Source organism: Nelumbo nucifera, chromosome 1 (genome assembly GCF_055504915.1).
Source record: "Nelumbo nucifera cultivar China Antique chromosome 1, China Antique-T2T, whole genome shotgun sequence".
In the NCBI taxonomy this organism is placed as follows: domain Eukaryota; kingdom Viridiplantae; phylum Streptophyta; class Magnoliopsida; order Proteales; family Nelumbonaceae; genus Nelumbo; species Nelumbo nucifera.
Window position 1 is genome coordinate 45,326,551 of NC_142649.1, and position 16,770 is coordinate 45,343,320.

Genomic DNA, 16,770 nt, shown 5'->3' on the forward strand with positions numbered 1-16,770 from the left:
ACTATTGGAGCCCTGGGTTACAGAGGGCACGCCTTAGACATCTGGGCCACCTTAGTCTCTCGTGTAGGCCCCTTTGCCTGATCTTCCTCGATCAGGTCAACCACTGGGACCTTAGCTGCAGCTGGTGCAACGGGCTTAGGAATGGATGCCCGAGGTGCGTGCTTGTAAGACACCATCCCTCTTCTTCCTCTTCCTCATGTCTTGGAGGAATCCTGAAGTCGTGACACTCGACATGTCACTTTCACAAGAAGCTCGAGAGTTAGTCAAATCAACATGATGCGAAGAAAATGAACACTCAAACCTGAGACGACGACCTACCCGAAGGACTCAGCCCAACCAGAATTAGCTTCTCCTCGGCTAAGAAGTCGTCCAACTTCAGCTCGCTTTCACTAGGTTCTGCATCCTTGTTTGCATTTGCTTGTTCAATTCTTCCCCAACATCTTTCACTCTCTCTCTCTAGTGTGTCGGGAAAGGCCACCCACCAGCCAATGCAAGGAAGAAGTACTTACTCTTCTAGGTTGGGACTTTAGAGGGAAAGACATGAAGAAGTTTGTACTCGGGCTGGTAAGACAAGTAGTAACTAAACTTGCCCGTGGTAATGGCAGGATTTTGTTTTATATGGCAGTGGGCGGAGAAAGCCTTGATGTCAAGGGGAAGGCCGAGGTGAAAGAAAAGTGAAATCATACCGACTAGGGTACGGATAGAGTCTAGATGATGTTGATCAAGGCTAACATTATAGTAGTTCAACACCTTAGGAATAAAGGGGTGGAGCGAAAATTGGAGACCTGCCTTCAAAGCCTCCTCAAAGACAGTCACCTCATCCTCATCGTGCTCCCAAGGAAAGCCACTGGTTGGAAGGGAATAGCCATAATGCTCTAGGAATCTATAGCAAGTTGCAAAATGGTGGATCACCTCGGTAGACAACTAGGTAGGACCGAAGTGGTCTAGTACTCTGGGCTTAGCCGACCAATGGAAAGACGAGACCCTTTTGTGGGAACCTTGTTGGTCTTGGACCAAGGCCCTCTCCTTGACCTAACCAAACTGAAACCTCTCCCCATTAGACTCACTACTCAACATACTCAAGGAAGGAAAACTGAAGGAAATGAAATGAGCAAAGGAAGACGACTTACCTAAAAAGAAAGACCAACCTCGCCGACCAAACTGACGACACCGACAACAACACGCTCCACGACCTCCAAACGCACGAGATCTTGAAATGGGATGAAGTAAATGGGTCCCCAAGGGCCCTATTTATAGATTCCTTGACTGACCACAGATAGTCTAGATCGAATGGATCCAATGGCTCCTAGGGATGCGACTATTTGTATTCTGAGGCCAAATTTAGTTGAACGCGTTTTTGATGTCTGCGGAGTTTACAGTTCGTGTGACATCTGTGCATTCCCAATACATGGCCTCGCCCCTTAAGGTCGAGCCAATTGGGTTGTTCAGGTTTGACCAGTTGGTTGGACCTCGGCTGAACCAGAGACCAGGCCAAATCCATTCAGCTCGTTGAGACTCCCGCCTCAAGTTGACTACGTCGGGCTCAAAAGTGGGGGGCAATTGATGAGGGATAATTTGGTCCATCCAATAACTCATGCCTCGAGTTGACTATGTCAGGCTCAGGAGTGGGGGGCAATTGATGAGGGATAATTTGGTCCATCCAATAACTTGATGACACATGGATAAGGCAGGCCGGTGGTCTCGGACATGCTTTGTGAGGCCCATGGAAGCTTGTCTATATAAAAGCATCACCTCCAACCTCACAAGTTGTGCGTGATTTAGCTCTCACTTGCTATTACATTCAAAGCAATCAGCTCTCTACAATCTCCTACGCTAACTTAAGCATTGGAGTGCCCACACCGGGTAAAGTATCTTGGGACCTCTAGTCTTTCTTCCTTGCAATTCGACCTGGCCATGTAACAGTCCAACGTCTAAGCTGCCTTCCAGTAGGGTGCGACCAGATCGCGCTACATCAGTTTCAAAAGAAAACAATTTCTGAACAAACGACATACCAATGTAGTAGAAATTGATGCTGAAGAAGGGTACCAATTCCAAACACCACCAAGAGGTGTGGGATCAAATTTGAAGAAATGCAGTCTCTATGTGATATGATTAGTGGGCCTCCCTCACATGTACTAAGTACTATGCTTTGCCCCACCCTTGATTGATCCCAGTCTTGTATTGTATATTATGTAATATCAAAAAATATAAGTACATACATACATACATACATACAGACATACCTATACTAGTAAATGTTGACAACAATAATAACAATACAATAACCAAAAAAAGATAAAAACAATAGAAATAATACTAAACTAGTGTTCTTACCAAAACATCAAAACCCATGTAAGCAAGATAACAATACATAGTGGGCTATTGTAATTTTTAGGTTTCTAGTAGTGACAAGTTCATGGGAATTAGTTTGGAAGATATGAAAAGGAACATAGTTGTCATCTACTTGCACTTATCTCCTTTCTCCCCTCACATTCTTAGTAGACCACCCTCACTTAACACAAATGGCATTATTCTTAGATTTGATGGTAGCTCCTCGGGTAACCCAGTTTGGCTGGAGTAGGGGGAGATTTTTGGCTAGTTAGAGGTGAGACCTTTTTGGGTTTTCAGCGGGCCTATTTGGATTGCAAGTTCCACAAAAGGTAGAGATCCTAGCCTTGCTCACTGGTCTTCAAATAGTTAAACAGCTAGGGTTAAATTCATTTATGATTAAGGGAAATTCTACAAATAAAATTAGGTGGCTACCTTTCTAGGTGCCATGGAAATTGGAGCATCTATTCACTAAGGCTAGGAACCTAGTTATAAATCTGTTGACTACTACCTAGTGATGGACCCCAAGGGAACTTAACATAGCAGTTGGGTTGTTGGCAAAGTTTGGTCTTTTAGAGAACATTTTGTCTAACTATGCTTGCCTTGAGTTTTAAAGGACTCTACTTTTTGTGTATTCATTATCCCTTTTTCTTAATTAATATAACATCCTATTATCTTTCCTTCAAAAAAAATCAGATATGTGCTTAAATGTCTTTTACAAAATCTATATACTTTATACATTTTTGCGTTTTTATGTTTTTAAATATTTATTATTTAATTGACATGAATGGTTTCCTATTTGGTCCAAAAGGTTGGATTCTTGACTCACTATCTAGACAAGAAAAGTGTTTCATTTTTATTTCAAATTTAAAATTTCTATTTCATTTACATCATTAATAAAAATAATTAGTGTTTATCACACATATTTTGTTTAATATGACTAAAATATAATATTAGAGATATATGTCTTTAAAGATCATTTTTTTTTGGTGAACAACATTTTCATTTAAACACAGAGCAATATGGAAACAAGGAACACACGAAAAACCAAAACTAAAACTACACAAACAGGAAAAGAAAAGAAACTAAGCTAACATAAAACAAATAGTTAAGAACAAAAAATTGCAAAATTTCCAACACAGAGCCTAAGGGGGATCCCATTAGATATGAAAGATGCAGCTACCCCGGGGGGGGGGGGGGGGGGGGGTGGGGGGGGGTTCTCCAAGCTATTAAAGATCATGATTGTTTGATAAGTATCCTAGTCAATTGTAGTGTACCAAGATATTAAATGAAAGATTTTGAGTGCATAAAGATGTGCAGCTTCAATTCAAAGCTCCTTGATTTTCAGCCATTTTGGGCTTCCTCATGCTTTACAGGTCTTCCATGTTTTTCATTTGTCAAATGGAAAAAGGCCGTTTTGTGGTCTCACAATCTTTGAAAAGCTTGAAAGATCTTCTAAAAAAGACTTGCCTAATAGACCCTAAATCTTCATACATAGTTACCCCAAGGGTATCAAATCTATTATGATGAGCAAGGAGTCTTTAGATTCTTACATATATCTCAAGACCTTTTAAAAGCCCTTTAGTCATCCTTTCTAGGGTTACTTTGATATTTATTGAGTTCACTAATAGAAAAAGCAAAATAACTTAATCGGGTTTGGGTCAGGTTAACCTTAATTGGATTTTAGGTCAGGTTAGGATTGGACCAAACCCATGCCTACCCAACCCATCAATATGGATGATCATGAGTCAGGTCAGGTTTTTACAAGTAGTTAATAGCCTTGAAGCCTACTTGGTCCTAATAATACATGTTCGAGCCTGATCCCGAGCCAAGCATCTGGGCTGGCCCATATGAATATATAGGATTTGTGTTTCAAAAACAAATAAAGTTTTAACTTTAAGCTTCAAAAAGTTATAGAAAATATATTTGAAAATTTACTGTATGTATATTAATGTATTATATCGTGTATATATATATATATACATGTGATACATACCATGTTTATATGGATATATATTTGGTAAAATACTACGCCATAAGTGAAATATATTATATAATTATCATAAAAAAATGTAAAATGTTATACAAATAAATAAGACATTATACCAAAATTATAATATATAATATAAATATACACAACTTTTGGGATGGGTCAGGTTTGTCGCACATAGGGCTTGCTTGTCTTGGGTCCAACCTGCATTATGTGCGGGCTTGATATGGGTCCAAGTTGGACTGGTCTTGAGAGATTTGATTACCTATGCTAAAGAATTTTCAGGCCAGGTAGGCCGAGCCAGGCTAAGAAAGGTCATAAATCCCTACCCATCAAAATCCCTAATCCCATGTTTGTCAAGCTAAGGACATCCCCAAAATTAAAGTGAATATTGTCAATTCATAGAAACAAATAAACATTGAAATGGAGTTACAGTAATGTATCTTATACAAAAAATGGATGATTTTTTTGAAAGTTACAAAAAATGAGTGATTGGAACAATTCTACAAGTGTGCAAGTCATTTCCCAATGTGGCACAATTGCTTATATCGTTTTGGCCCTTTAAGAAGGTGTTAGACCAATTTAACTATAAGGATTTGGTCGTTAGATGTTAAATTGACATTAATCATCAAATACTTCGCACTTTCAATTAAATAAAAGAGTAAACTATTGAAACCTCCACTAAAGTTCAGTGATTGCAATCACCTTTCCTATACTTTCTAACTCAGTTGCAAGCAAACCCCCTCTATTAGAATATTCTAACAAGAGGCATGAAAATGTCCAAAATATCACTTTTGACCAAAATGCTTATTTTTCAAATTTTCTCTTCATATCAATTGCTATCTTAAACCCTTCATTTTTTTTTAGAAATTGATTTATTTTCCAAATTTTCCCTTCATATCAATCACTCAAATGTAAAGCTACGACTCTTTTCTTTTGTTCATAAAGTTTGTATTTATTTATTTATTTATTTATTTATTTTTTGTAGAAACCATCCTCACTAGTAACTGCATGGGTATTTTGAACATTTTTGTTTCTCTTATCAGAGGATTCTAACAAGGGGAGTCTACTTGCAACTATGTCAGAAAGTTTAGGGGAGGTGATTACAATTACCAAATTTCAAGGGAGATTTCAACAACCAACTGAGAACACTTGGGTTTCAATGACAATTTAGGACAATTGGATAGGAAGACACATGTAAAGAATCTTTTACTAATAATGATAGAGTGAAGTATTAAATATATTTTGGTCTTTGGGCACTTTCAATTACCAATCATGTTAAGAAACTATAGTCATTAATTTCAGTCATTAAATAGGTTTTATCAAGCACGTTAGAAAATACTTGTTTTCTCCTTCTTTACACTTCATATAATGCCAAACATAAAATTTTTTTATGACCAAGCAATTCAATTACATCTTAATATTCAATACACACTGAGCAATTATAGTCTTTAATTTCAACCTTTATCAAAGACATGAAATACTTGTTTTGCCCTTATTTACACTTCAGAAAATATTAAACAAAAGGGTAATTTTTGTCCAACCAAAATTCCATAAATATTGTGAGAGCATTCGTACATTATATATATATATATATATATATATATATGTTCGTAACTGATCGAGACCCTAACTAACTATATAAATATATTATCATGTTTTAATGATTAATTTAATACCTTTCTTTTTTCTGAAATTAGTAATATTACTAAATTATCATTCCCAATTGGAGATGTATCAATTTAACAAATTTGCAGGTTTATTGTCAAATTACAAGTAACAATTATAATTGGGTACCTTTCTAGTTTTGCCCATCAATCTCCAAGGTCCAGGGCATAATTAGAAAATTGTCCAAGTTCAGTGTTTCATCTAAACAAACACTACATGTGCTTTGGGTTTAACCTAGCAGTTGAGACAAGCTGCTCCAACTTCTTTGGCAGTACACCAGTGTCAACCTTAGTAGGATAAACTCCCTAAGTTTATTATAGGTAAAATACCAATTTAGAGTCTTCTGGGTGGTTGGGCCCCTCTCCACTAATATTGATATATACCGGTGATCATTGATTCTTGGCAATTTTTTTAATAGAAAAGGCCCTATGACCTTTGGCATAGGTTTTTTTTTTATATTTAAATGAGTTTTTGGTGATGTTTATTAAACGTTGCAAATAATGGTCTTTGATGATGTTTAAGAAATGTCGTTAAAACTCTCATTAACGTTGCGAAATCCTCTACACATGCCTTTTCTCAAAAGATTGGCAACATTTGCAAACGTCGTCAAAAGTGTGCATAAATGTCATGAAATCATTTTGCGATTATTTTAAATGCGGCATTTAGCAAACGTCACCAAAACCTTTTTGCGATGTTTGCCTCACTTTTGACAATGTTTTGGAAACATCTCCAAAACCCATTTTTTATAGTGCTAATGGCTGAGAACATTCTAAACTAATACGAGTCTCACAAGTATCCAGTTTAGGGAGTAATTACACAGAAACATACGAATATCAACATGAAACAATAATATACTTTTATTCATTTACAATAAATGTATTTGTACATCAATGTGATTGAAGCTAAGAACATATACTTTCTAACAAAACAATTTGGAGTTTGAGATAAATTTTGGATTTTCTCCAAACCAAACAAAACAAACCATTGTACCAAGTTTGGCAAGTACATGAGCAACCTTATATAATTTTCGAGAGACCTTTTTAACCAAGGCAAATTCAATGGAAGAAAGGAGCCGCTTGCAATCAATCACATATGCACATATGGACCAAGGAGGGGAGGTGTGTACCTCCAACAAGGCCGGATCGGTTCTAGAGCATCTCCCTCAATGATAATCCTACGGAGATTTAGAAACTTAGCAAAGTTTAAGCCATCTAGTAGAGCTTGAGCTTCACCAACCAATGAATCACAGTGCTTGATGCGTAAAGCCAGGCTAGTAACATGGTGGGCTGACGAATAACGAAAAATGAGGATGTTGCGACTGCAGCATATATCAACGTTTATTTTAATGCAACCACTGGGAGGAGGAAACCATCCGAATTGGTCAGCAATCGAGGAGAATCCAACTGTGACTTGAGAAGTATATATCTGCTAATTGGACTGACCTGTAATCAGCTAACATGGCCATGGCTACTGACCTTGTTCTCAAAAAGAACTTTGTTATGAGAATGCCAGCTGATATGCCACATAACATTAACACAACCACGCACCTCTTCGAAGATAGAATATATCTCATCATTTCTCGGATTCGAGCTAATGATCCCATGTTGAATCCACTCAACAAGTAATGAGCATGAGATTGTTTCAGATCTCAAGGACAAGTTCGACATCCACCAAACTGATTTTGCCAAAGGACAGAGGAAGAATTGAACAAATGTTCTAAAGATTCACTATCTTCATTAATTATTGTATGGACATCTGGGATCAAATTTGTTACTATGACGGGCCAGAACAGCTGTTACAGGTAATGACTTAGACAAGCATCTCCAAATAAAAGTGATGATCACTCTTGGAGGTGGCAACTTAAATGACCAAAGCTTCTTCCAAACATCTGAATGAGCATGAGCTATCAAAGAGGAGCTAAGAGAGATTCAAGACTTCTTTAGGAGTTAAAATCCAAAGAAGTGAGTCTTGGGAGATTGGGGTGATTTTGCTGAAGTGGGATATTGTTAATCTGTTTTGATGTCCAAGGGTCAACAATTTCTTGCACAGGCCTTTGTCAAATCCCATTGTATAGACTCTGAACAGAAGAAATAATTGGCTAGACATGAAGAATCTAAATTAAATCACCTCTGAGTATTGGTTTAAATGAGCTAATGGATGGGACCCAAGGATCATTTTGCACATTAACTTTAGTTTCATCCCCGATGATCCAACAAGCACCCTTCTTCAACACATAACGACAACTCACAATGGCCCACCAAACCTTAGAATTACTGGAGCTAGCTTTAACATTCCAAAAGTTGTTCAGCTGAGAGATAAACAACCAACCCAACTTGGTGATTAAAGATTGGTTGATTAGCATAAAATTCCTGATCCCAAGATCCCTCATTTCTTTTGGGAAAAACTTTAGCTGTTGGGGGCAACAGCCTATGCTGTCGAGAGAATTTCTGGGAATGCCACCTTACCATGAGAATGGATAAATTAGTAATTATATATTAATTTATTTTTACTAAAAACTAAAACATGAACGTGAATAAATGAATTGCCCAGAACATGCCCAGCCCAGGAACTGTCTCGGCACCACAGTCAAGGTAACCCCTTTCTTTTGGGGTCATGCAAGCATCCCGCGCCTTAGGATAAATGTGGGTGGGAACCACCCTCCTTAAACCCCCACCAGAATTCACGCATTAGAGCATGGAGGTCATCACAAAACTTCTTAGACATGAGAATAGTAGACATAATTCCATAAATACACTGGAACGCTAGCCATTGCTGACTTGATTAACGTTAATCTACCCGCATGAGAGGCACTTGGATCTCCAGCCACATAGTCATTTTTTCATTTTATCCATGATAAATTGTATCCATGTTTTAGAGCTCCAACCTTGAAACTAGGACCGGCAATCTTGACCCCAATTCATTTGACCCATCCAATCCACCCACCTTGGAACCCACCCATTCTATTGGCGGGTCATTATGGGTCGAGTAACCCATTAGGGTCAATGGAAAAGGGTTAGGGTGGGTTGAGTTGATTGTACCCATTAGCAAGGACAGGATGGGGTTGTGTGGGTCAGGATGGGTTGGATCAAAGTCAAACTCAATCTATACTCACCAAATCTCAAAAAAGCAATTAAAGTAAAATCAAACCCAGGCCTCTTAGCACATCCACACCTCATTGCCATTCCAAACCACCATGCCACATTTCATTTTGTTATTAAAAGTGAAACAAAATATATTTTACTTACTTCCGTGTTCACATGCAACTTTACACGAAAACACTTTTACAAACGTACTTTTACACAAAAGCACTTTCACAAAAATACTTTTACATGAAAACACTTTTATAAAAGCACTTTTACGAAAGAACTTTTACAAAAGTACTTTTACACGAAAGCACTTTTATAAAAGTACATTTACAAAAGTACTTTTACACGAAAGCACTTTAAAAAAGTACTTTTACGAAAGTACTTTTACAAATGCACTTTTACACGAAAGCACTTTTACAAAACTACTTTTACACGAAAGAACTTTTATAAAAGTACTTTTATGAAAGCACTTTTCCGAAATTACTTTTATGAAAGCACTTTTATGAAGTACTTTTATAGAAGTACTTTTGTAAAAGTACTTTTACGAAAGCACTTCTATAAATGTTATGCTTTTTTTTTGCATTTTCTGTAATTTTTTGGTATTTGTTTTTGCATTTTTGCAATTTTATGGTATTTTTCTATTTTTTTCTTGTATTTTTTGCATTTCTTACAATTTTTTATGCTCTTTTGCATAATTTCTGCATTTTTTGGTGTTTTCTTGCATTTCTTGCAATTTTTTGGTTTTTTTTTTGCATTTTTATGATTTTTTGCAAAAGTTTTGCATTTTCTGCATTTTTTCGTAATTTTCTGGTATTTTTTGTATTTTTCTGAATATTTTGCATTTTCTACATTTATCTACAATTTTTACATTTTCGGGTAGACGAGTTGACTTGACCCATTTTTGTCACATGGTAGTCTTGAGAGAGAATTTTCTCAAAAATGTTTTTTTTTTCGGGTATACAGATCGGCTCGGCCCGGTTCTTTTGCTGGCATCCTTGAGATAGATTATTCTCTCAAAAATTATTATTTTCAGGTATACGGGTTGCCCTGACCCATTTCTGCCACGTGGCAATCTTGAGAGATGTTCCTTTAAAAATTTTGTTATTTTTTGGTATACGGGTTGACCTGACCCGTTTCTGCCATGTGACAACCTTGAGAGAGATTTTCCTCTTACAAATTATTATTTCGGGTATACAGGCCGACTTGGCCCATTTTTGTATTTGTAGGTGAGGGTAGGTGGGTTAGTGTGGGTGAGGGTGATTAAGAATCAATATGGGTGGGTCAATGTAAGAGTGGTTATGACCCTATAACAAAAATTGATGATGGATCATAGTGGGTTGATGGGTCAATATGGATAGATTGGTATTCAGCCCTTACCCAACCTTACCCAATCCACCCATTTGCCACCCTTACTTAAAACAATGGATTACGACATATTTATCTGTCTATTGCATTATCTTGACCCCATCAACTGTTGGAATCTTCCAAGGAAGAAACGGCTGTGGATATTAGGACTGAAGTGAATGGCTGATTTGGAGAAGTTGATTGACTGACCCAGTTACAATACCGTTGAAGGGCTTTATAAATAGCATCAATATAATTCAGATATAGTAGCTTGCCCAGAAATGATGAGATCGTTAACATATATTAGGTGAGTAATAGCTGGAGTTGCCCTGTTGACCTTCACTCCGTGAATAACCTTCTGGCTTTGCAAATTTGAAAGCATCCTTGAAAGAGTCTCTCAGTCACCAATAGAAACAAGTAGGGAGATAAAAGGGCACCCTCTCATCAAAAGAAGGAATAGCACACAAATTATAATTTTCTTCAGCTATAATAATAGAAGAAAAGAGGTTCGTACCTTCAAAATCTTCAATGGGTTCTTCTGTGAAGAGATTTTTGTAAAAATTGAAGAAGGTATCCTCTATAGTTCTTTGGTTAAAGCACCAAGAGACATCAGTTTGCTTGATCACACCAATTATGTTACGATTTTTTATTTTTCTTTTTGAATTGCCGAGACATGAAAAAAGTGATAATTGGGATCCCCAAAAATTAGTAAGGGTCCGGAATTGAAATCGGAATCGGAATTAGAATGGTCCATTCCTATAGTCTGTTTGGTTCAAACAGGAATAAGAATGGGAATTAAAATCAGCAGGAATAGAATTTCATTCCCAAAAGAGGGGCAGGGAATGGCCATTCCCTCAAATGGGGGAATACCATCCAGCAGGAATGGGAATAGAATTCCGATTCCACCCAACCAAACAGTTAGAATTGGAATAACCCATTCCAATTCCGATTCCAAACCCCTATTCCTGCAAACCAAACGGACCCTAAAAATAATTCTCACATCTTTATCCGCGGCTGAGGAAATGGCATTGAAATCAACAAATATCAACCAAGCCCATCAGTATTTTCATCTAAAAACATTAAATCATCAAACTATTTATATAAAATATATCAATGACATGGGCCACATCAGCAGCCCTCTCATTCTACCATTCCTCCTCTCATTTCTCCTTTCTCCCTTCAACCCTTCTCAGCTCTCTCTTTCCTCCCCTTCCTTACCCACCCACCCACCATGTCAGCAAGACTCTTATTCATAGATTACCTATTACAATGAACACTCTCATAGAAAGTTTAGATTACGTATTTGTAGGAGGAAAAATCAGGCATGGGAGTTAGATCAATCGCAATCAAGAGAGTTTGATCTTCCAAAACTTCTCTCACCATTCTGCTAAACAAGATAGGGAAAGTTCCAACATCTATTGAAAAGTATTTTCGTATTTCAAAGTCTCTCTAGTGAGTGCATGTGGAATGATTTGGAGAGGAAGCTTAATGGTGTGCGATCTGACGGCTCTCATGTGGCAGGTGACTCGGATCTCGAATTGGAAGTTTTCTCTATCGGTAGCCAAGCTAAGATTGGTTGAATTAAGTCTAGCCGAGCTATATAGTTCAATAACAGAGAGAGAGTTAGAGTGCCCGGGTCGCTTTTACCCGATGTGAGCACTCTGATGCTTAAGTTAGTAAAGAGTTTTTAGAGATGTTTAAAAGATTAGAGAGTGTGAGAGCTTAATAGCGCATACCTCTTGAAGCGGAAATGAGCCCTTTATATCAGTGTGAGTGGTGAGAGACCTCATGTAATGGGTCTCAGGCTCTCACAGAGTCGTTTCCATTAAGTTGGGAGAGAGTAATGACGTTAGTTATGTAATCTGCGCAAAGGGCTAAGGTTCATCCGATTGACTCTGATGTGCATGATGCGGGTAGGTCGGCCTAAAGGTCGACTCATTAATATTCCGGAGAACTCGAACTGGCAATGGATCTATGTGACAAGTCAGCGAATACATCTTGTAGGTCACCAATAGTACCTTTAGGTCGACGTGGCCGGTGTACTTTAGGTCAGCACTAGCGAGGTACTACCAGCCGACCTACCGAGATGATCTACTTACTCAGCGCCGAGGTATTACTTGGAAGCCACGTATTGCAATTTAATTCGAAGGACCAAATTACTTCTCATCAAATATGTTCAATACACTTTATCTTCAGACTTCAGATAACCACAAGACACTTTCTACTTAACGCTTCATTTGCAAAGAAACCCAACACATGTATGTTGTTTAATTATTTTCAGATGGCATTTGAGTTGCAAAGTTCAATCTAGTTTATCTTCTATTAGTGTTTCAGTTGTAGACTTCAACATATTTTCTAATGGCGTTTCCGTTAGCAAAGTTCAATCTATTAGAGCCTTCATCTGTAGAGAACTTCAACACATGTACGTTGCTTAAGTTCTTTTGTTTGTTGTAGAAAATAAGTTAATTTCGTACTGTTTGAGAAATAAAAACACTTCTACTATATAGTTAATTTGTTGACATTTAGTCTAAAGGCACCTCCGAACGAAAAGAAAAAAAAAAAAAAGGCTATACTGTAAACTAACCTCAAATTCAAACGAATCATAGGCAAGAGAAAAACCAATTAGAGAGAGAGAGAGAGAGCAGCAAGTAATAATCAAGAGCCACAATCGCAAAGTGATTGATCAAGATATGAGATTTAAGGCCACATTTTTAGCAGTCGGGCGAAGAAGACAATGTAAATGGGTTTTATGCAACCCATTTTTGGCTCTTATGGGTTTGTGTTAGCTGGGTCCATGGTTACCCCTTTAAGGAACCCGTGTAGGGTACAGTAATGTATTACCGGCTTACCGCACATTGAATGTGTCCATCAAATTTTCATAATTTAATTATTAAATAGTAAACTAAAAACAATAAAATCAATAATAGCAATAATAAATGAACAATAATTTAAAAATAAATTAAAATCATAACGAATAATAACACTAATAGCAATTTTAATAAAATTATATACATTAATTATTTTACTAATTAATAACCTCAAAACAAAATCAAAAGTAATACATCATAATTAATAACCAATAGTAGTGATTGTTTTAAATAAGTTACTAAATTTATATTCAATTGGTAAATAAATGGCGTAATCAAACATAATAAAAATAGTAAAATTGCACAAAAATAATATATAATTATCAAAAATTAATAAATTCAATGAAAGTGATTAGAAATTAACAAAAATTAAAAACACAATAAATTTAGTAGAATTAAGCTGTTATTTTTTATTAATAAAATTTAGGGTATATTACTTAAATCTCCCTTGAACACGATTTCCTTCTATTCAAGTTTATAATTTAATTATTTGTCTCACACATTCATAGTCAGAGCTCTCCCTTTTCTTTAATTTGAACATAAGTTGAATTTATATTTTTGAGTTCTGATGCTGGATCTCTGTTTGGATTTTGAGCGAATCCTAATTTCCTCACAAAATGGTCCTCACACCCATCTCAAACATTTGGAGTCATCCTCCTCACAAAATGAAAGATGTTTTGGTGTTACTATTAATTAATTATTATTAAGATTAATTATTAAAAAGTAAAAAATTAATAAAAATATTTTTATAAAATTAAAAATACTGAAATTATTTATTTCTTTGTATTAATAAAATTTAAAATTAATTCATAGTAAAAAATTAATATGGATTATTCATAGGAAGTTTTATCACTCTCTAGGCTGCACTCAAACAGATTTGTTTCAATTTGAATGTCATAGGACTTTTACTTTAATTTCGTGCATTGCATAAGTTATATAAGAGTAATTTGGGGTTTTAGAAATGTTTAAACATGCACATGGCAATCACTAGGGGTCAATGTTTTCAAACCGCCATTGACCAGAAGGTCGGACCGTTCGGACCGAGAATCATTCAGGTGGCCGGTTCCGTTTTTATCATAAATCCGACCCCAGGCCAAAAATCATTGAATTAACCCATTGACCCGGGTGGTTGAACCGTTGATCTATTCAATGATTTAGGTCATTTTTTATTTTAATTATTTTTAAAATTTTTTTATCAGAACGGGCTATCCATTCGAACCAGGTGATTAAAAGATTGACCTAAAAACCAGTGGCCAGAACAGATCCAATTCCAAGTCGTTTTTCTAAACATTGCTAGGGGTATAAGTGGGTTGGCTGAGCCTGGTTCAAACTCAACCCATAGAATCGGGCATAAGGCCCGAGCCCAAATCAAGCCAAAGGTCAAATACGAATTATCCATCCCAGGCCCAGCCCACGCTGAAATTTGATGCATCGTTGGATTCAAGTCTGGGCTGAGCTAAAATGGGTTTAAACTCAACCCATACATGACTTCTTTTTATTATTGCAATCTTTTGTAATTTTGATACACTTTTATCTAATTTATTTATTTATTACATGTTTATGATGTCATGACTTGACCCTTTTGACCCAAACCATTGAACAGTTTACCCGACAAAAATGGTTGTTTTCTAAAACACTGGTTTCATCTGAGGTTATAAGTTATAATGATGTCACTTGATTAAGATTATTTTGATCAAAATTTGGTTAGGAAGCATCAAAATCAAAATTTTCTTTCTTATCATGGCCAAGTGAGCAATAAATCATGTAATGGTATTCGTGCATCCCGTGGTTCACTGGTTCATTAAAGAGTTCCAGGCTGTAATGGCTTAGACTGTGTAAAGTTGGTTGCTTTAATAAAAATAGACAAACAAGACCCTCTCACAGGCTGTGACTGTGATCAATTCGGTGAGCCACAGACCCAGAAAAACCCAGCACTAACAGGATGAACTAGAGCTTCAAGAGCCGTCCATCCTTATGAAACCATTTGCTGGCTGTCACCAGCAAACAAACAAACAAACGAACATCTGCCACTCTTATTTTATTGGACCTTCCTCATCACTTTCATTTAAATTTTGGGAAGAACAAAAAGGACAATATAGTTCTGTAAACGGTGATGAAGCAGAAAAATTTCTGGCCCACATTGATAATTTTAATTGACCCTTGAGAGAAGTTCAGACCCACAAACAAATTGATGGATTCCAGCCCACTTGAAATTTTAAATTCTATCCCATCTGCCTATGGTTCCTGAACGAGCTAGCTCCATTCTTCATCTTCAGAGTTGGATATGGTGATCCATATTACCGACAGACACCAGCAACAGAAAGGTTATTAGTTGGATGTGGGGTGTGGGTAGATGGACTATGTTTTCAAGCTGGTGGTGATTGGGGACTCAGCAGTGGGGAAGACTCAACTGTTGTCAAGATTTTCCAAGAATGAGTTCAGCGCAGACTGCAGGTCTACAGTTGGAGTAGAGTTCCAGACAAAATCAATCCTCATTGACAAGAAGCTGGTGAAGGCTCAGATATGGGACACAGCAGGCCAGGAGCGCTTCCGATCCATGACAGGTGCTTACTTCCGTGGGGCTCTGGGGGCTCTACTCGTCTATGACATAACCAGTAGGCCGTCCTTTGACCATGTTCCCCGGTGGCTCAACGACCTCCGGCACTACGCCGGGCCAAACGTAGTAATTATGCTTGCTGGGAACAAGTGTGATCTGGAAGTAATGAGGTCTGTGCCAACTGAGTCCGGCAGGGAGATTGCAGAAAGAGAAGGCCTCATGTTCTTGGAAACATCAGCTCTGGATGCTACCAATGTAGAGAAGGCATTTCTTTCGGTGTTAGAGCACATTTACTATGCTAATAGCCGGAAATCATTCGGCGGCGATGTGGAACGGCCTTTGGTGCTAAACCCGGATCTCAAGGGTACGAAGCTGGACACAAAAGATAGTCAGAAGAAGCAATCATGCTGCACAGAGTAAACAAACAAAGTTAAGGTAGCTGATAGCAGGAGAGTATATATATTTTTGTTTTCTTCTTTTTTGATATTTTGCCCAAAATTTCTCCTCTCCTCTGCAGACTGCAGCTAGTTTTATATTGGCTCCAAGAGTCCCAGGTCGTCTACTGTTGTAGTAAATGATCATTTCCTGCAAAGCAAAAACATGGGGTGAGAAGTCTTAGAAAATAAGATCAGAAGACATGATTTACCTGCTTGATGAGGAGATCTTCTCCTAGATTGCCTACAGGTAGTCTCATTCTTGAGTAAGGATTGAGTCAACATTTGAACGATATCTTTCTTCTTTAACAATTACTTAAATTTTTTTTTTCTGGGTCAGACGAGACAAGCATCCATGCTTCATTCTTCCTAGAACATTTGAAGTATAGAAATGTAAGTCAGTAGGGCTGCAAATAAGGATATTAACTTGTGTCTAAATTTAATCCAATGATATTCTGATTGAAATTAAATCTTATTTGTCAAATTCAGATTGGTG

General features: G+C 37.1%; 1 pseudogene; it reads left to right on the plus strand.

Moving 5' to 3' along the window:
• The first annotated feature begins 15,174 nt into the window (after window positions 1-15,174).
• LOC104590466 (ras-related protein RABA4d pseudogene) lies at window positions 15,175-16,613 on the plus strand (annotated as a pseudogene).
• The last annotated feature ends 157 nt before the right edge of the window (window positions 16,614-16,770 follow it).